Genomic DNA, 20,198 nt, shown 5'->3' with positions numbered 1-20,198 from the left:
GTGCAGGCGGTTCCTTGTTCCTGACATTACTTTGCTTAAAATTAGACTGATCAATTCCTGCCGCCTGACCTCATGGGCCAAGTGTTTCCGAGTGAATTTACCTGTTGAGGTGCCAGTAACATTAATAGAAGCTGGAGCGAGGAATAACTGGGCACTTCACTTCCCTCATCTCATCACAAACACATCCCTCTGGCTCTTAACCCTCCACAGATTATCTTGCACTCCAAAGGGCTTTGACGTCCCTTGTGCCAAAGGGGGCAGGAAGAATGATGCCAGCTCGGGAGGACATACCCTGGCAAGTAAATTGTTTACCACTTGTGGGTCTGCTTCTACAGAGGCCTCCCAGAATGGACCCTTTTGCCTCCAGGCCTTCCCCCAATCTTCTGACTCTTCCCTCTGCCACCTGCAGCTTTGAAAACTTTGGCCTTTGTTTCCCAGCGAGTAAACTTGGTGAGCGGGACGTGGGTGGCGCTGTGGGTTAAACCACTGAGCCTAGGGCTTGCCGATCAGAAGGTCGGAGGTTCGAATCCCCGCGATGGGGTGAGCTCCTGTTCCTCGGTCCCTGCTCCTGCCAACCTAGCAGTTCGAAAGCACATCAAAGTGCAAGTAGATAAATAGGTACCACTCCGGCGGGAAGGTAAACGGCGTTTCTGTGCGCTGCTCTGGTTTGCCAGAAGCGGCTTAGTGATGCTGGCCACACGACCCGGAAGCTGTACGCCGGCTCCCTCGGCCAATAAAGCGAGATGAGCACCGCAACCCCAGAGTCGTCCGCGACTGGACCTAATGGTCAGGGGTCCCTTTACCTTTACCTTTAAGCTTGGCAAGCACCAGCCTACTGCAGACTTGAAGCGAATCCCTTTCGCAGCAATCCTTTCTCTGCAAGCCTTGCAAGACCTCAGCATAAGGAGGCGGCCTTGCTAGACATCAGCTGCTAAACAGCCCCTTATTTAACGGGGTTCAAGAGCAACCTCAGCTTGAGCAGGACATAGGAAGGGGGGGAAATGGGGTGGGAGAGAAATGAAAAGAACTGTCCGTCTAGTGTGGCACTTCTCTCAAGCTTGATCTGGGAGCTGCAGTTCGTGCCGAATGCTGCAGCACAATTGCTGAGGGAACTTTGGAACTACTTGCCTGTTGACACCAGGCAGCCTCCTTCACTATGCTGTTTTCGGTGCCGGCTTAAAACATTTTCAAGCCTTCCAAGACTAGTAGAATGCTGGCATATGTTTCAGTCTGCTTTTAGTTTATTGCCGATTTTATCTTCTGAATGTTTCAAAGAATTGCTTTCACTGGTAGTTTCATTCTTTTGTTCTCTTTGAAAGCAGCTTTGAGGGTGGGTTTCTTTTTTCCAATCAAGCAGTGTATAAATTTTATGAATCAAGTAATAAAATAAATTACGGCTTCACAGGCCAGATTGCAGACCCTCCAAGCGTTCCTATTTTCCAGGGACATCCCTGATTTAGAGAAGCCATCCCGGTTTCTGATTTGATCCCAGAATGTCCGACTTTTCCTTAGGACGTCCCTATTTTCACTGGAGAAATGTTGGAAGGTATGGAGTTATCCGACTTCCAAGCCGTCTGAATGCAATCCTGTATAGGGAAGGGTTTTTTAAAAAATGTTTAATGTTTTATTATGTTTTTATATACAGTGGTACCTAGGGGTTTCATACGCTTCAGGTTACATATGCTTCAAGTTACAGACTCTGCTAACCCAAAAATATTACCTCGGGGTAAGAACTTTGCTTCAGAATGAGAACAGAAATCGTGCGGCGGCAGCAGGAGGCCCCATTAGCTAAAGTGGTACCTCAGATTAAGAACAGTTTCAGGTTAAGAATGGACCTCCAGAATGAATTAAGTTCTTAGCCCGAGGTACCACTGTATGTTGGAAGCCTCCCAGAATGACTGGGGCAACCCAGTAATATGTGTAGGGTATAAATAGAAAAATTATTATCATGGAATGGGACGTCCGTATTTTCATTGGGGAAACATTGGAGGGTATATTGAAGGAGTGTGGAGAGTCTTGGACCTATAGAGGGTGCTGTGACAGGATTGGTCCTCTAAGGCCACCTGATCTGGAAGACCAGGAAGATTGTGGTCTTCATTATTTGCACCACGATCTGAGCAGTTTACAGCGATGTCCTCCGGCCACAGGCCTAGCAGAAAAGAGCGCAATTTTCGGGGATTTTGGCTGGGGCACGATGCCCAAAGTATTGAGGAGCAAAAGGGAGGGACCCCGCATCTTGCCTTACTTGTGCAAACTCGGCTGGCCAAACTCTGAGCTTGGTGGCTGGCGGGTCCTGACTCTGCGTAGCGATTCCTAATGTTCTTAAATGCAAATCTGTCCTATATTTTCCGGGGGCGGCTGCTTCTGGCCTGCCTTCCTCGGTTACCTCATTGCCCTGTTTTTAGCTCCTGAAGACTCTGCACTCTGAATGGCCTGGGACGAATTTACGAAGCCCATATCTGTATATGGGATAAACGGTAGTAACTGGTCCAGAATTTTCCCCCTTCCAGCCAGAAGCCGGAGCATAAATCTTTGAAATATGTGTTGAGCCAGCTGCTGCATCATTTAAAAATAGTTAACTTGGTGCCAATAAGACAGATCACTCAACATGGGGGCCGTAAAGAGAAAATCAAAGGCGTGTGCTTGTGCCCTGACGGAGGCAGAGCCTTCCAACCCCCCCCCCCCCATTGCAACCAGCCCCCTCCCGCTGAATACTTTACAGTGTTACACATCCCCCCCACCCCTGAGGAATTGTCTGCTGTCAAACATTGATTTCTCCCTGCCCAGGAGGGCACAGACAGCTTCATGTTGCACTGAAGTCTGGTGGCATCCGTCCCACTCCCTTTTGTCTGACATTATGCAGAGTCTCCTCTGCAGCTTAACAAAGGCAGGAAAGCGGTTTTCCTCTCCCACATATTAACAAAACATATTATGAAGAATTTTTCTGTTTGACAATGCAACAGTCTCCCTTGGGAGGCAGTGGGCTCTCCTTCCATGGAGAGTATTTTTAAGCAGAGGTTGGGTGGCCATCTGTCATGGGTGCTTTGGTTGAGATTCCTGCTTTGCAGGGGGTTGGACTAGATGTCCCTTGGGTCCCCTCCAGCTCTAAGATTCTACAGTTCTGTGTAATGTTATTATTATTATTATTATTATTATTATTATTATTATTATTATTATTTATTTATACCCCACCCTTCTGGCTGGGTTTCCCAGAATATTAAAATACAATAATCTATTAAACATTAAAGCTTCCCTAAACAGGGCTGCCTTCAGATGTCTTCTAAATGTCAGCTAGTTGTTTATCTCTTTGACATCTGGTGGGAGGGCGTTCCACAGGGCGGGTGCCACTACCGAGAAGGCCCTCTCCCTGCTTCCCTGTAACTTGGCTTCTCACAGCGAGGGAACTGCCAGAAGGCCCTCAGAGCTGGACGTCAGTGTCTGGGTAGAATGATGGGGTGGGGACGCTCTTTCAGATATACTGGACCAAGGCCATTTAGGGCTTTAACGGTCAGCACCAACACTTTGAATTGTGCTCGGAAACGATGGGGGTGGAGACGCTCCTTCAGGAGCGTACAAAAAATTACAAAATAATAATAATACTGAGAAGGAGGTGGATTAGTAATTATCACATGAACATAAGGTGAACCTTGCTCCCAGTGGTGAACTGCAGCTAGTAGCCTTGTGCTTCCTTAATACATAATATTTTTATGTAGCCACATAAACTATTTGCCATAAGGAAAGAGGGGGGGACTCCCACAGAATATTCATGCAGACTAAACTGCAATAATAATTATTCTATCTATTCCCCCAAAGTAATTTGGCTGATTGTGTCTTGCACCTTATTATTCCAATATTTTATAAATAACGTTTTGACAAATGTGTTCCATCTTCTTGGCATATAAGCTAAATTCCCAAATCCTTAATAAAAACAAATTATATTAATAAAAACAAATTATATTGTGCCCCATCACAATTCCTCATATTTGAGCAGCTGCTAATGAATTAATACTCTTTCCGAGGCCACATTAAAGACAAGTAAGTATTAAGGAGGCATTTGGAATGGGGTCCCCCTGCCCCTGACACAGAAAAAGGATTTTGGCAAAAGGAGGATTCTCCGATTTTTAATGTATAGCTTTGTGGCACTTTCCCAGATTGAGCCACTGGGATGATTTATTGGTCGCCAGCAGAGACACTGTTCATGGCTCAGGGCAGCAATGTCTCAAGGACCACCTCTCCATATGAGCCTATCCAGACCCTGAGATCATCCTTTGAGAGCATTCTTCATGTGCCTCCTCCACAAGAGATCCAGAGGGTGGCAACGGGACCTTTTCTGCAGTGGCTCCCCATCTGTGGAAGGCTTTCTCCAGAAAGGCTCACCTGCAGACCCTCCGAGTATCCCTATTTTCCAGGGACGTCCCTGATTTAGAGAAGCCGTCCCGGTTCCTGATTTGATCCGGGAATGTCCACTTTTCCTTTGTTGTTGTTGTTTGTTGTTTAGTCGTTTAGTCGTGTCCGACTCTTCGTGACCCCATGGACCAGAGGACGCCAGGCACTCCTGTCTTCCACTGCCTCCCGCAGTTTGGTCAAACTCATGCTGGTAGTTTCGAGAACACTGTCCAACCATCTCGTCCTCTGTCGCCCCCTTCTCCTTGTGCCCTCCATCTTTCCCAATATCAGGGTCTTTTCCAGGGAGTCTTCTCTTCTCATGAGGTGGCCAAAGTATTGGAGTCTCAGCAGGGGTGCCGACTTATAAAAAATATTGGGGGGGCGGGGGCCCATACCGACTTATAAAAAATATTGGGGGGGCCCAAGACCTCAAAACCGCTGCTGCTGGGGGAACGAAAGGGGCGAGCCCCGGGCTGCCCCGACCTTAAGTGAACCTGTGAGGGCCCGCCCTTTGCGGCAGCCGATTGGCTGCCGCCGTGGGCGGTGAATATTAATGAGCTAGGGGGAATCCCCGCTTCTTGTGGGGCTGATGCCAGCCCCGCGAGATTGTTGATGGGTCGAGAGCCCACAACCCCACCCCCTCTCTAGATTGGGAGTGGCTTTGTTTTAACTCATTACTGAATGTATTTTAAAAGGTAACTATCGTCAAACAAGGAAAAAAAAAATACCAACATAATTTTGTGATTTTACAAAGCATAATATAACTAATAATTTTCTTAAATTATTGGGGGGGCAGAGCCCCCCCCCAAACGAATTTTTGAGGGGGCTCGGGCCCCCTCAAGCCCCATGGAGTCGGCGCCTATGAGTCTCAGCTTCAGGATTTGTCCTTCCAGTGAGCCCTGAGGGCTGATTTCCTTCAGAATGGAGAGGTTTGATCTTCTTGCAGTCCATGGGACTCTCAAAAGTCTCCTCCAGCACCATAATTCAAAAGCATCAATTCTTCAGCCATCAGCCTTCTTTATGGTCCAGCTCTCACTCCCATACATCAGGAGCCACTTTTACTCAGGACGTCCCTATTTTCATTGGAGAAATGTTGGAGGGTATGGAGTTATCCAATCCTCGAGCTGCATGAAGGCAATCCCGTATGGGGATTTAAAAAAAAAAAAAAGTTTTATTATGTTTTTATATATGTTGGAAGCTGCCTAAAGTGGCTGGGGCAACCCAGTAAGATGTGTGGGGTATAAATAGTAAAATTATCATTATGAAATGGAACATTCCTATTTCCATTGGACAAATGTTGGAGGGTGTGCTCTCCGGATGCCATCATTATACACCTTTAGAAGCCGGGCGAAAATGTTCCTCTTCAATCAGGCCTTTCATTGATTGACATCTAAAGCCCTTTTAAATGTGTTGTAAGAGAGGGGATTATTGGATTGTTGTTGTTGTTTACTATGTATTTTGTTGTTTTTATATTGTGATCTTATGTTGTAGAGCACCCTGAGATCTCTTTCTTTTAAGGCTATACCTTTGGTCTCAATTATGACGGAACTCACAGGCAGAGAATACTTTCATTTATATATTATTATCTCTGAAGTGAATCTTCCTAGGAGCTGATATTTTTATCATTCCCTTTGGAGCTGCGTTGTGCTTTTGTCCTGGTGGGCTGCTTATGGTTAACATTTTTTTTTATTCTTTGCTTTCTTCCTTTCTGTTGTTTGCACTTCTTAATTTTTGTTAACAAATCTATAAAATAGCTTTAAAAGAACCAAAAACTACTTGGTTTTTAAAGGAGTGTCTCCAGCCCAATTGTTCACCCCAGACACTGAGATCCAGACCCGAGGGCCTTCTGGTGGTTCCCTCACTGCGAGAAGTGAGGTTACAGGGAACCAGGCAGAGGGCCTTCTCGGTGGTGGCACCCGCCCTGTGGAACGCCCTCCCACCAGATGTCAAGACATCTTAGAAGACATCTGAAGGTAAACCTGTTTAGGGAAGTTTTTAATGTTTGATGTTTTGTCGTGTTTTTAATTCAGTGGTACCTCAGTTTAAGAACAGCCCTGCTTACGAGCGATTTGGTTTACAAACTCCTCAAAACCAGAAATAGTGTCTTGGTTTGAGAACTTTACCTCAGTCTAAGAATGGAATCCAAACGGTGGAAAGGCACTAGCGGTGGGAGGCCTCATTAGGGAAAGCGCACCTCAGTTTAAGAACGGTTTCGGTTTAAGAACGGACTTCCGGAACAGATTAAGTTCGTAAACCGAGCTACCACTGTATTCTGTTGGGAGCCACCCAGAGTGGCTGGGGGAACCCAGCCAGATGGGTGGGGTATGTATAAATAAATAAATAAATAAATAAATAAATAAATAAATATTCAATAGGATGCCTGCATTTGCATGGGTTGGACTAGATGACCCCTTGCTTGGGGTACCTTCCAACTGTGTGATTCTGTGATTTGGTGTTGTTATACAGCATTCACTGACAGATAGATCTCAGGTTGGCTCTGATCTCTCCCCTTCCCCCCTTCACCGCAGTATGTGCCATTTGTTTCAGCAGTCCTGATTAAGTCATGAATTTACAAGCCACCGTTCCATCAAGACTGAATCAAAGCAGATGTTTGGGTTTCCTGCAGTCAAGAAGGCATCAGTCAGAGAGAGCCTTGTGCCTGTCTGGTTGGGTACAGCTCCTCGGGCCCACCCCACTTTTCGCAGCACTTCAGGAGGCGAGTTCACTGCTGCAAAAGTTTAATTTCAACTCAGGCTCCTTAATAGTAATAATAATAAAATGCATATAGTCTTTGCATTCTGTCACACAGCGTCCAAATTTGGTACCAAACTCTTTTCTACCCTGCAGACGGGGAAAGAGGCAGAGTGGAAAAAGTTTAATAATATTCTGTGGTAGGTTAGGAGACACACACACAAAGGAAGGCTGTTGCCAATGCTCTGGGAATTTTCTAACAGCTGCTGCTGCCAAAAACATAGGCAAGGAAACATTTTTTGACGGGAATATTTATGAGGAGAATAATAGATTTGCACAATCTTAGGAATAATGGAATGGGGTAGAGGAGAGAAAAGACATACAAAGTTGACTGATACCAAATCATTGGTCCATGTTGTTCCATCCTGCAACTGGCAGAAGATGTCCAAACTCTCAGGCAGAGGGAGAAAGATCATTCCCAGGCCTCTAGGGTAATGGGAGACACTCGATTCAGTTCACCTGCAAAAGTGAACCTACCGGATTAGCATTTTCCTAAACTACATACAAACCAAAACACAGCCATCTGCCAAAATCTGCAATGTGCAAAGCGACTCCCCAGCCAAGCAGGTTAAACAGCCCTGGTTTCCCTGAAAGATTCTGGGAACTGTAGTATGTTATGGATGTGAAGGTTGCTAGGACACCCGTTGCCCCTCTCTGAGCTGCAATTTCCAAAGCGATTTACATATCGTCCAACATTTTGCCGATAAAAATAGGGATGTCCTATTCCATCATCATCATGTTATTATTTATACCCCGACCCATCTAACTGGGTTGCCCCAGCCACTCTGGGAGGGTTCCAACATATATAAAGGTAAAGGGACCCCTGACCATTAGGTCCAGTCGTGGCCGACTCTGGGATTGCGGCGCTCATCTTGCTTTATTGGCCGAAGGAGCTGGCATACAGCTTCCGAGTCATGTGGCCAGCATGACTAAGCCGCTTCTGGCGAACCAGAGTAGTGCACGGAAACGCCGTTTACCTTCCCGCCAGAGTGGTACCTATTTATCTACTTGCACTTTGACGTGCTTTCAAACTGCTAGGTTAGCAAGAGCAGGGACTGAGCAACAGGAGCTCACCCCATCGCGGGGATTCGAACCGCCGACCTTTTGATTGGCAAGTCCTAGGCTCTGTGGCTTAACCCACAGTGCCACCCACATCCCTCCAACATATATAAATACAAAATAAAACATCAAACCTTTTTTTAAAAAAAAAATCCCCATACAGGACTGCCTTCAGATATCTTCTAAAGGTTGTATAATTACGTATCTCCTTGGCTCAGGGGTCACATAACATTTCTCTGATGGAAATATACAGCAGTAATAATAATAATAGTTGTTGTTGTTTTATTTATACCCCGCCCGACTGAGTGGGTGGCTCCAGCTACTCTGGGTGGCTTCCAACATATATAAAAATATAATAAAATTGTAAACTTCCCTATGCAGGGCTGCCTTCAAGATGTCTTCTAAAGCTTGTATAGTTACTTATCTCCTCAGCTTGGGAGTCACATAACCTTCCAACATTTCTCCGATGAAAATAAGGACATCCTAAGGAAAAGCGGGACATTCTGGGATCAAATCAGAAACAGGGATGGCTTCTGTAAATCTGGGACTGTCCCTAGAAAACAGGGACACTTGGAGGGTCTGGGTTTAACCATCCCACTTCCCAGGGAACTTGGAGACTCTTCCGAAGCATTTGATTGTCAGCAGCTGGAAACAGCATCCGGTCCAGATGGGCTTTACCTTGGTCAGATCCAAGCATTATCCAAAGCATTATCAGGCCAGGAATCTGAACAGCTTTAATTAAATTGCTTTAAGAGCAGACTTAACCCTAAGCAGGCCACGTCTCCCAGCCGAGAAGCATTTTAAGTAGATGTGCTGGCCGTGCCGTCCAAATAAACAGAGCTTCCCCTATGTTCCGAGCGCGTAGCCCCAGGGAGTGCGCCAAGCAAGTACGCCCGATGCCGAGATGGCCTCTTGACTCGTAAAAAGGCTAATTGAAGCCACTGCGTGCGGCTGAAGGGCGAGATGGCGGGTTTACATAGGGACCAGGAAGCGAAAAAGTACGCGGCAGAAGGGGAGGGCAGGGGATCTTCGGGGCAATTTAACAAAAGCCGCCTTCCAGGTGGTCCGCAGGCCAGAGGCATGACCCAGGAAAGAGCAATTGGGAGCTGTTCACCTGCAATCAATCGGAGGGGGGCTGAGCTGCCAAGGCTTCTGATGGTGAAGTAATCCAGGTTCCAGTTATTAATTTGGAGCTGGCAATTTAGGACTGTTCCACTAAACGGTTTGGAGAAGAAAGGGGGAGAACAAACAGAGGAAGCAGTCCAGATCCGAGGGGGAAGCCCCGACCTCTCGGCTGCAGCAGCTTATGCGCCGTGGCTTAGAAACAACAGAAAGCCCAAGGCTCTCGCTGACACACCGGCAGCTAAACCAAACAGACATTAAGGAAATGAAAACATGTGTGTGCCGTGCAGATTCTTAAACCACATTTTGTGCAGATCCATATACCAATGGCTATCAACTATTTTGGGACGCGGGTGGCGCTGTGGTCTAAACCACAGGGCCTAGGGCTTGCCAATCAGAAGGTCGGCGGCTCGAATCCCCACAACGGGGTAAGCTCCTATTGCTCGGTCCCTGCTCCTGCCAACCTAGCAGTTCGAAAGCATGTCAAAGTGCAAGTAGATAAATAGGTGTCTCTCCGGCGGGAAGGTAAACGGCGTTTCGGTGCGCTGCTCTGGTTCACTAGAAGCGGCTTAGTCATGCTGGCCACATGACTGTACGCCGGCTCCCTTGGCCAATAAAGTGAGATGAGCGCCGCAACCCCAGAGTCGTCTGCGACTGGACCTAATGGTCACGGGTCCCTTTACCTTTACCTATCAACTATTTTATTTATTTTCTGGGTTAAGGACTTCCCTTTTAGGAGATGCTCTTTCTTTATTTAACGTAACTGGTCGTCTGCAAGATTCCATGTGAGAATCATCCAACCATCTAAGAAATTAGTTAAGTGCCACAAACATTGGACAGGGAGAGGTAGGATGAATCCTCTGTCTCTGTAAGATAGCCTTTCCCAAGCGGGTGCCCTCCAGTGTCAAAGTGTGAGCGGGCAGTAAATCACACTGTTCAAAGTTGGAGTTAACTCTTTATTAGGAAAACACAATCTTCACCAATTTGGCTGAGTGTGAGGCCTAATGAGCACAGCGGCTCATCCCCAGTAAGTCTGGCCACATGAATCAGTTGGCGAGACAAAGCTCCTGTCTCCCTAGCGTCTTTTCCAAGCAATCGGAGAATGCACCTCCATGCAGCGAATCTCTCCTCTGCCCTCTTCATGTCTCTTCTGATTCTGGGAGAGAAGGAAGAAGGGGACTTTGTAGCAGCAGGAGGGGGAGACACCGGTGATCCTTCCCCAGCCTGACTCATCTCTGCCTCTTGGCCTCCCTCCACCCCTGCTTGAGCTTCTTCCTCCAGTTCTGGACTGCTCTCTGCCACAGTCTCTCCCCGCTCACTAAGCCCAGTTAACATGGAGTCAAAATGGAGTGAAGGGGAATTCCCCAGCAAATCTAAAATTGGCCTGCTCCTTTGATACATTTCCCCCATTGATATATGGATATTTTAAAGGTTTTATAAGGAATTGAATAGTTAATTCATTTTTTTAAAAAATTTAAAAGTATTTTGCAGGAACTGAAAGGACTATACTGTCGTACCTTGAAAGTCAAACAGCATCCGTTCTAGAAGTCTGTTCGACTTCTAAAATGTTCAGAAACCAAACCGTGGCTTCTGATTGGCTGCAGGAAGCTCCAGCAGCCAATCAGAAGCTCCATTGGATGTTCGGCTTCCAAAAATAGCTCACAAACCAAAACAGTCACTTTCAGGTTTGAGGCATTCATTAGCCAAAACATCTGAGAACTAAGCTGTTCGAAAACCAAGGTATGACTGTACAACTACTGGAAGCTAGTCAGAAGAAGAAAAGGATACAGTCCTTTCAGGAATTAAAAGTTGCAGTTATTTCAAACTTTTGAGTATTTAGCGGTTAAACAAAATGAAAATCCTCCCCTCAAAAAATATTGAATTCTAATGCTTATGTTCTGCCAAATGTCTGCAAAATGTTGTCTCCCCTCCACCCTCCATTCCTTTACTCAACTCTACGACCATAGCAGAATCGGACAAAAAAGAAAGGAAGCAATCTGAATTGCTGGCACCTTCATTCCAGGAGCCAATAATAAGGTCAGGGAAGGTGGAGTTCTTAAAAGCCAAAGGGTAGGAATCCTCTCCTCCCCTCTCTCAAGGACTTTTGTTCTGCTCTTTTGTCTACCAGTCAATTAAAGCCCACTTCAAGGTGACCCGGCCAGGTGTGCTCTCAAAGGGACTTAAAGATCTCTTTTGCTGACTCCTTTTCACTCTAGGCTTCCATTGGTTGGTCTTTTTTTTTAAAAAAAAAAAAAGAAGTATCAATAAGTCCTTTCATGCTGAAACAAGGACTGGAGAAATGCTTTCCAACGAAAACACTTGTAACTGAGTGCAAAGTTACTGGATATATCAGCAAGGCAATTTTTATGTCAGGAAAAAATACATGAAAGCAGGAGTCCTTTAGGCTAACTGAACAATGCAGATGGGAGAAGGAAGGAAGGAAGGAAGGAAGGAAGGAAGGAAGGAAGGAAGGAAGGAAGGAAGGAAGGAAAAGAAAGGAGGAAAAGGAAAAGGAAATGAAAAGTCAAGTACTTGCAATGTTTAAGTGTTATAGTGGTACCTCGGGTTACAGACGCTTCAGGTTACGGACACTTCAGGTTACAGACCCTTCAGGTTACAGACTCCACTAACCCAGAAATAGTACCTCAGGTTAAGAACTTTGCTTCAGGATGAGAACAGAAATCGCGAGGTGGCGGCAGCGGGAGGCCCCATTAGCTAAAGTGGTACCTCAGGTTAAGAACAGTTTCAGGTTAAGAATGGACCTCCAGAACGAATTAAGTTCTTAACCCGAGGTACCACTGTATTCTTATGTTGACAATATGGGCACATGCAAAGGCACACATATGAGTGGGGTTTGAGCCCTCCAGATTAGGGTTGCCAGACCTCAGGACTGACCTGGTGGCAGGCTTGAATTTCCAGGTAGGTGGAAGCACCTTAAAAAAAAAATATTAGGAAAACTATGCATGCAGTTTTCAAGCTTCTATCCTATCCTCCCATTCTGTCCACAAATCATCTGAATCCATTGATGGCTGTCCTGTTCAAGAGAAAAGCGGCAGCATCTGCTGCTGCCAGTTTCAACTTTGAAAACAGGAAAAATCACCTGTGCCAGGAGTCCTGCGGTTACTCTGAATTTCCACTCCATCTGCAAAACTTGAAAAGCACAGGCTCAGATGCAGAGCAGCCTGCAAGATCAAAAGCCCTATTCATTAAAAAAAACAAAAAACAAAAACAAAATTGCTTGCCAGGGTTTCCCCTTTCCTAAAATCTTTAGGCACGTGAGGCACTAGAAGCAATGCTTTTATACGAAAATGCATTGGATGCACAATATGTTTGGGTACCAGTGCGAAATTTAGGTGCCAGTTTTCCAGTGTGATCATGGCATTCAGCTGTTGTTGTTGTTTAGTCATGTCCGACTCTTCATGACCCCCTGGACCAGAGCATGCCAGGCACTCCTGTCTTCCACTGCCTCCCGCAGTTTGGTCAGACTCATGCTGGTAGCTGTGAGAACACTATCCAACCATCTCGTCCTCTGTCGTCCCCTTCTCCTTGTGCCCTCCATCTTTCCCAACATCAGGGTCTTTTCCAGGGAGTCTTCTCTTCTCACGAGGTGGCCAAAGTATTGGAGCCTCAGCTTCACGATCTGTCCTTCCAGTGAGAACTCAGGGCTGCTTTCCTTCAGAATGGAGAGGTCTGATCTTCTTGCAGTCCATGGGACTCTCCAGAGTCTCCTCCAGCACCAGAATTCAAAAGCATCAATTCTTCGGCGATCAGCCTTCTTTATGGTCCAGCTCTCACTTCCATACATCACTACTGGGAGAACCATAGCTTTAACTATATGGACCTTTGTTGGCAAGGTGATGTCTCTGCTTTTTAAGATGCTGTCTAGGTTTATCATCGCTTTTCTCCCAAGAAGCAGGCATCTTTTAATTTTGTGTCACCATCTGCAGTGATCATAGAGTCCAAGAAAGTAAAATCTCTCACTGCCTCCATTTCTTCCCCTTCTATTTGCCAGGAGGTGGTGGGACCAGTGGCCATGATCCATGAAGGGGATTTTTCCATATAACTCAAATAATAAAATCATGAGAGAAACACATAAATACAAAACGAAGCCAAAGTTGGCATGAGATGTTACATGCACAATAAGAAGTGATAAAGCAGGTTATCGGGATATTTGTCATAAGATGCAGACAGGGAAATGGAGAGTATCATCATAAGAACCGAGAGGTCCACAAGGGTGGCAACTAAACTATCAGAGGCACAAGGCGTGCAAGAATAAAAGGCTCTATATCACATCAAGAATTTTTCTGATTCAAGCAGTCAGATGTTACTTATCCCAAATTTCCTGAGAGGCTTGTGGAAAAGGCAAGTGTAAATTTTCTCCTTTTTTTTAACATACAGTGGTACCTCGGGTTAAGTACCTAATTCGTTGTGGAGGTCTGTTCTTAACCTGAAACTGTTCTTAACCTGAGGTACCACTTTAGCTAATGGGGCCTCCAGCTGCCACTGCGCGATTTCTGTTCTCATCCTGAAGCAAAGTTCTTAACCTGAGGTACCATTTCTGGGTTAGCGGATTCTGTAACCTGAAGCGTCTGTAACCCGAGGTACCACTGTATTCCCACCAAACCGAGACCAACGAGATTACCTTTGATTTTCCTTTCAAAAAATGGGTGTGCCCAGTAAGATTTTCATGCACTGTAATTTTCCAGATATTACTCCATCATAAAGATAAAGGTAATGGGACCCCTGACCATTAGGTCCAGTCGTGACCGACTCTGGGGTTGCGGCGCTCATCTCGCTTTATTGGCCAAGGGAGCAGGCGTGCTGCTTCCGGGTCATGTGGCCAGCATGACTAAGCCGCTTCTGGTGAACCAGAGCAGTGCACAGAAACGCCGTTTACCTTCCCACCAGAGTGGTACCTATTTATCTACTTGCACTTTGAAGTGCTTTCGAACTGCTAGGTTGGCAGGAGCAGGGACTGAGCAATGGGAGCTCACCCTGTCGTGGGGATTTGATCCAACCTTCTGATCGGCAAGCCCTAGGCTTTGTGGTTTAACCCAGAACGCTACCCATGTCCCCATAATGAGGTGTTAATTTCAGATAATGTTTTCCATCTTTGGGCAATTGATAGACACCCAGCAATACAGAGGTAATTTTACGAACTTGCTATTTATTGTGGAATCAGTACTTCCTGTGCATGCCAGTTTCTTGAGCATGCAAGATGATTGCAGCATTGGCATCAAGACACCAGCCAGTATCCTGCCCTCAAATTTAATCTGGATTTCCCCTTTCTCTAGGAAATTTGATTCTTAAAATATTTTTTTATTAAAAAAGAAAAACCTCTGTTGCCAATGACCCATTTGCGGTATCCCTGGGACCCATTTGCAAATTAAGCCCCTACCTGGAAGCACCAGTTGATTACAGGTGGGGTGCTGTTGTTTTTTAAACATTTTTAACATTCTTAACCGCAATACTTCCAGATCCATGGGTAACAGGGACCTCTGTAGATGAGGATTTCCTCTTCCCCACTCTGGTCTAATCAGGGCTCCCATCTGCGTTTTCCCTGCCTGCTTCAGGAAGCACATGGCTTAGCCCCGATTGGTCCATACCAGTTGTGTCTGCCATGTGTCATGTCTGGAAACGACTCTGGCAATCCTTCTGCAATGCGTAAAATATTAACCAAAACACAACAAAACACAGAGGTAATAGATGTGATCTTATCCTCTGCTGATATTATCTTTGGGAAATCCAGGATTTCTGACAGATAGATAGATAGATATACATATAAATTTTCGCCTTGCCACTTTATAGGCAGAAAATCACTAATTGATTTCACACTCTCCAAAAAGAATGGTTTGCGGCAGCGTTGGCAGTGGGGAAATATTCGTACATATCTTAGGAGTCATTCCCGGCACGAGCAAAACTATGAATAGAAACTGTGTCGAGTTAAGTTTCCTCCTCCGATGCTCATTCCCTGCCCACCTCCAGCAATATATCATCGTAATAATGGAACCAAAAACCTTGGTGTAATGCACTCTGAAGCAGGCACTGGAGAAAATGTCGTATTTCCCATTGATTTCCCATTTGATCCATTATCTTTCACACTGGGGCATAAGAAAATGCCAGTCGCCGGAAATCTCTTCACATCTCTGTTGATCGATGGTCAACCGGCTCCAATCTCTACGATGCCTCACTATCTTGGAGGCCATTCCAGTTTTGGTAAGAAGCTGCCTTATAACAAGTGAAGTCGTCTACACTGACCAGCAGTGGTTCTCCCCGCCCTAACTGGCGATGTCGGGAATTGAACCTGGGATAGTCTGCATGGAAAGCAGGTGCTTTAACCAATCAGCTATCCCTTCCCCTAGTTAAGGATGGAACAAGACGTGACACCTGACACAGGGATGTCCCTGAAAAGAGGCATCCTTTGTTGCTTTCTCGCCTCCTGTATCATTTAGTTAGATGTACCCATGCTGTTTCCCTGCAAATTCCTGAACAGCAAAAGCCAACAACACTGAATGGAGTTGGAGAAACAACACAGAAACATTTAGCTAAATGTAACAGGACGGTAGAAAATAATTTGACACAGGGCTACCATTTTTGGTGTCAGATCTGTGTCAAGTCTAGTCCCCCCCCCCTTAAATTTAAGACTGTGTATCTCCATCTTTCACTCTTCTCCCGTCCCTGACTTTTTCTTTCTCTCTCTACTTGTCATGAACTGCCTGGATGCTGAGGAGTGGTGAGAGGCCCAGCAAGGGAACATTCAAGAGAACCCACAGGGGAAGAAGACTCAGAGCCAGGGGGCTGGTGGTGGGACGACAAGGAGCAGTCAGAGGGAGAAGAGGGAGCAGACTGGGAGGAGGAGGTGTTGTAAGCTGAAGAGGTAACAGGTCTTAGTGAGCTGGGAGAGTCTGTAGCAGAGAGCAGTCCAGAATCAGGAGGCGGAAGCAGAGGCTGGTGAGGAGTGGGGCCAAGAGGCAGCTGCTGAAGAATCAAGGGAGTCTTCCCCCGCTGCTGCAACCAGCTCCCCTCCTCGCTGATCTCCCAGAACTCACAGAGAAATGAAACTAGCAGAGCAGAGGGTGGTTGTGCACAGACGCAGCCTAACGCAGACTGCATGGGAAACACCCTGGAGAGGAGTTGTTCTAGAGGACACTGGGAAGGCAGTGTCAGGCTTCGGGGAATCTTCTTCCTCCCCCGTGGCCATAAATGAACAGATCAAATGAAAGGGAATTCTTACCAGTTAATTTCTTTAATAAAGACAGCGAAGGACAAAAGTAAGCCTCTAACCAGAATGGCGGTGCTCCCAATTAAGGTTACTCACTCCTCCGTCCCTATTAATCTACGTCACTCCTACGTCTTGTAATCTGAGTTTGTAGCCGCTGCGCTTTCTGTTCTGAAACTTTCTGAGCTCTCCAGGACTTTGAGGAAGGGGGTTGGATACTATCCAGAAACTGAAAATTTGTTAACTCACTTCTAGTGTTTCTTCTGCTAGCTGTTTCCCCCATCCATGATTTCCCAGCTTCTGCCTTCTGAATTATGCCCCTCTGCAAACCACTGTTCCAAATCTATGCTGTCCTCCTGCTCCTGGGAAGGTTCAGGATCAGGATCAGGACCAACATTCTTCCTCAGTGCAGACCTCCTCAGCATGGTCCCTGACATGCGGGGACCTTCAGTCCTTCATTGGGATTGCTACATCAGGACGAGACCTCCTGGAAAGGGTTGCTGAGACCATTCGGCCTGAGCTGTGGTTTGTTTCCTTGAACAAAGCTTTAGCTTCACTGGCCTCGAGTGAGCTATTCTTTTTGCTGCTAACTCCAACCATTACAGTACTTTCTTGTCTTTCTGGTAGGCTGGGGCATCCGGTTGGCCACTGTGAGGACACTGGGATAGGTAGGCCCATGGCCTGATCCAGCACGACTCTTCTTAATGTGATTACAGGGCTTCAGGAAGGATTTCTGAGCTGATGTCTGCTCCAAACACTCAAAAAGGGTTGTACAAAATGCAGAGTAGACATGTTGCTGAATCTGTGGGCATAAATTCAAGCCTTATGAGGGAGGGTCACGGAGAACTGCAAGGCTGGGTGTAATTTTAACTCTGCAGCCAGCCAATGGAGAGCCCTTCTGCGATGCATTATTGCATTCAAGATTCCTCCCTAGGACAGGTGACCTCTTCTTCTTCTTGTGACCTTTAATACTTTTGATACTCTTGCTGACATCTGTGACTAATGGATGATCTATGAATCCAAGCTGTGACCAAGTCAAAAAATCTTCATGAAAAATTCTCCAAGTGCATTAACCTGCCATGCTGACCTGTCGCCGAGGTTTGATGTAATAATAGCCCAGCACACACAGAGAGGCACACAGATCGGTTGCATGTGCCCCTCTTTGTTGTCGTCTGCACATTTAACCATTTACTTGGTGTTGGTGCAAGATAAAAAACCAGGTATAAATATAGAAGAAGTCCCTGAATGCAAAGATCCAGGTTTGGGGCAAGCACTCTTGGGTGAGAGAACTCCACCAGAGATTTAAAATCACAAAATATGCAGCAAGGTAAAACATAATATAGGTTGTTAAACCTTTAAAATATGCCATTGTGAATTCCAAAACTTCCCTCTTCCCCAGCATTGGAAAAGACCACACATTTGGTAAGTTAAAATTTGGTTTACTTACAAACTCTTTAAAAGTCAAGTTCATGTGCTTTTCCATACATCATTCAGAATAGGTTGCACAGGCAGTAAAACTTTGCTTAGTTACAGTGGTGAAAGTTCCTAAACCATTGCTATAGGAACTCAATAGTGACTTGCAAGAGCCATGCAGTCAAAGCTTGGAGCATCCAGCTCAGACCTGACACATTGAGCTTCTCAGGTAGACTAAGGTGCAACAATAGGCTTGATTACCTTCCTCCCAAGCTGAGGGGGGATGACCTAGCTAAACCTGGCAGGACAGCTTACTCTATGGAGTTAACCCCTTCAAGCATTGATTAGACTTAAGCATGCTGGTTACATGAAGCTCAACATGTAAAGCCTGAGCTGGTTGCTGCAAGCTCAGACCGCATGGCTCTTACAAGCCACTAAAAGGAACAAACAAGCCAGATCGCATACAGCTTCCACAACAGCATTCTGAGAACACATTCCAAACACCTTTCTGAAACTTTCAAGGGGTGTGGCTTATGGGGTAATCCTATGGCACCAGTAAACTTCATGCAGGGCTTCCATATCTGCAGGTACCTGCTCCTATTCACCACTACTCTAATAACTGGGCAGCAGGGATTTGAGAGATCACGCGAGTGGTAGGTGAGAAATCCTAGCTCCCTTGTTCTGAGCAGTAAATCAGAACACATTTTACAACTGAGTGGTCTTATTCCTTCACTTTTCTCTCTATTGCTGTAAATCACCGAACCCTGTAAAAGACAACAGGTGGTGAAACTGAGGTGTTTTCACTTGGTCTTTGAAGGAGAGCATTGTCTTTTGTCATCCTGATGGATGGTTTTGGTTTCTAGCAGTTAGTAGAAAGAAATGGGGATTGTGTTGCATTATTATATAGATTGCCAATGAGTTGGAGCTGCTACAATGTGTTGCAGTGTGGAATGCTCCTGCTCAGGGTTCCAGATCACTTAGTTTGGTGGTTTTGTTCCCCACAGTGGCTAAGCAGGTGCCTTCAGGAAGCCCACAAGAAAGTCATGGAAGCAAGAGCCTTCACTATAATAATACCATATTTACTCAAATTAATGCTCACCTTTTTTGGCCAAATTGCACTGCGAAAATTAAGGTGCACATTAGATTTGATGGCCCATTTACATTCGCCAGCCAATACTTTTTTGGGTTTCAAGGTTCTGAAAATTGAGGTGTGCATTAGATCCGATGGTGCATTAGACTCAAGTAAATACGGTAATAATTTGATATTTATATGTGGCCATCTGACTGGCATTAATCACAGTAAAACGCCAAACATGGAAATCTTCCCTGTATAGGGCTGCCTCCAGATATTGCTGAACCAAAGCTCGCATCATCTTTGCCCATTGGCCTCTTTTAAATGGAAAAAGCCATCACAGGACAACTGTGATTTTGAGAAAAGTAGAAGAAAAGCAACTGCTCGGTCCTTTCCCTTAAACTGTTTCTCCCACTCAGCTGTACCCATCTATTAATTTTTCCCCTTTAAGGAAAAGATAGATAAAGGTAAAGGGACCCCTGACCATTAGGTCCAGTTGTGGCCGACTCTGGGGTTGCGGTGCTCATCTCGCATTATTGGATGAGGGAGCCGGCGTACAGCTTCCGGATCATGTGGCCAGCATGACTAAGAGCAGCACGAACCAGAGCAGCGCATGGAAACGCCATTAACCTTCCCACCAGAGGTTATTTATCTACTTGCACTTTGACGTGCTTTCGAACTGCTGGGTTGGCAGGAGCAGGGACCGAGCAACGGGAGCGCACCCCGTCGTGGGGATTCGAACCGCCGACCTTCTGATCGGCAAGTTCTAGGATCTGTGGTTTAACCCATAGCGCCACCCATGTCCCTAAGGAAAAGATACAAGGAGCAGTATCCTTTTCCCCAATGAGAAGGGGAGCACCTTGGGGGAGGGATGGTTTTGAAAGCGAGGAGGGATATGCAGCCCTTGAAAAGAAAAATCTGGGGAAATTATTCACAACCATGTGTAGCATGTCATTTTGGCCCCCAGGCAGTCTTTCCTCAAACTCCCAGCCGGATCAAAATCTTCTTAGTTGGAGCTTCTCCATACGCCAAGGAGATCTTCGTGTGCACATGTTGATGATACAGAATTTCGCCCTTTTCCTGGGGAACGGCGGGAGAATGGAAAGCTGAAGAGGCAGAGCAGCGAGGGGCTCAGTTTACAGCCTGAGGAAGTGTTTTAAAGGAGGGAGTCTTAAT

General features: G+C 46.0%; 1 long non-coding RNA gene across 1 annotated transcript; it reads left to right on the top strand.

The window, feature by feature from the left end:
* Positions 1–339: 339 nt before the first annotated feature.
* On the top strand, positions 340–19,434 carry LOC310845019. Its single transcript, XR_014564427.1, has 4 exons — positions 340–441; positions 11,004–11,126; positions 16,057–16,195; positions 19,285–19,434. It is a non-coding gene; the product is annotated as an uncharacterized lncRNA (long non-coding RNA).
* The last annotated feature ends 764 nt before the right edge of the window (positions 19,435–20,198 follow it).

Source organism: Podarcis gaigeae, assembly GCF_964106915.1.
Source record: "Podarcis gaigeae genome assembly, chromosome: 1".
NCBI lineage: Eukaryota > Metazoa > Chordata > Lepidosauria > Squamata > Lacertidae > Podarcis > Podarcis gaigeae.
This window is presented reverse-complemented; position numbering and strand designations above follow the sequence as displayed.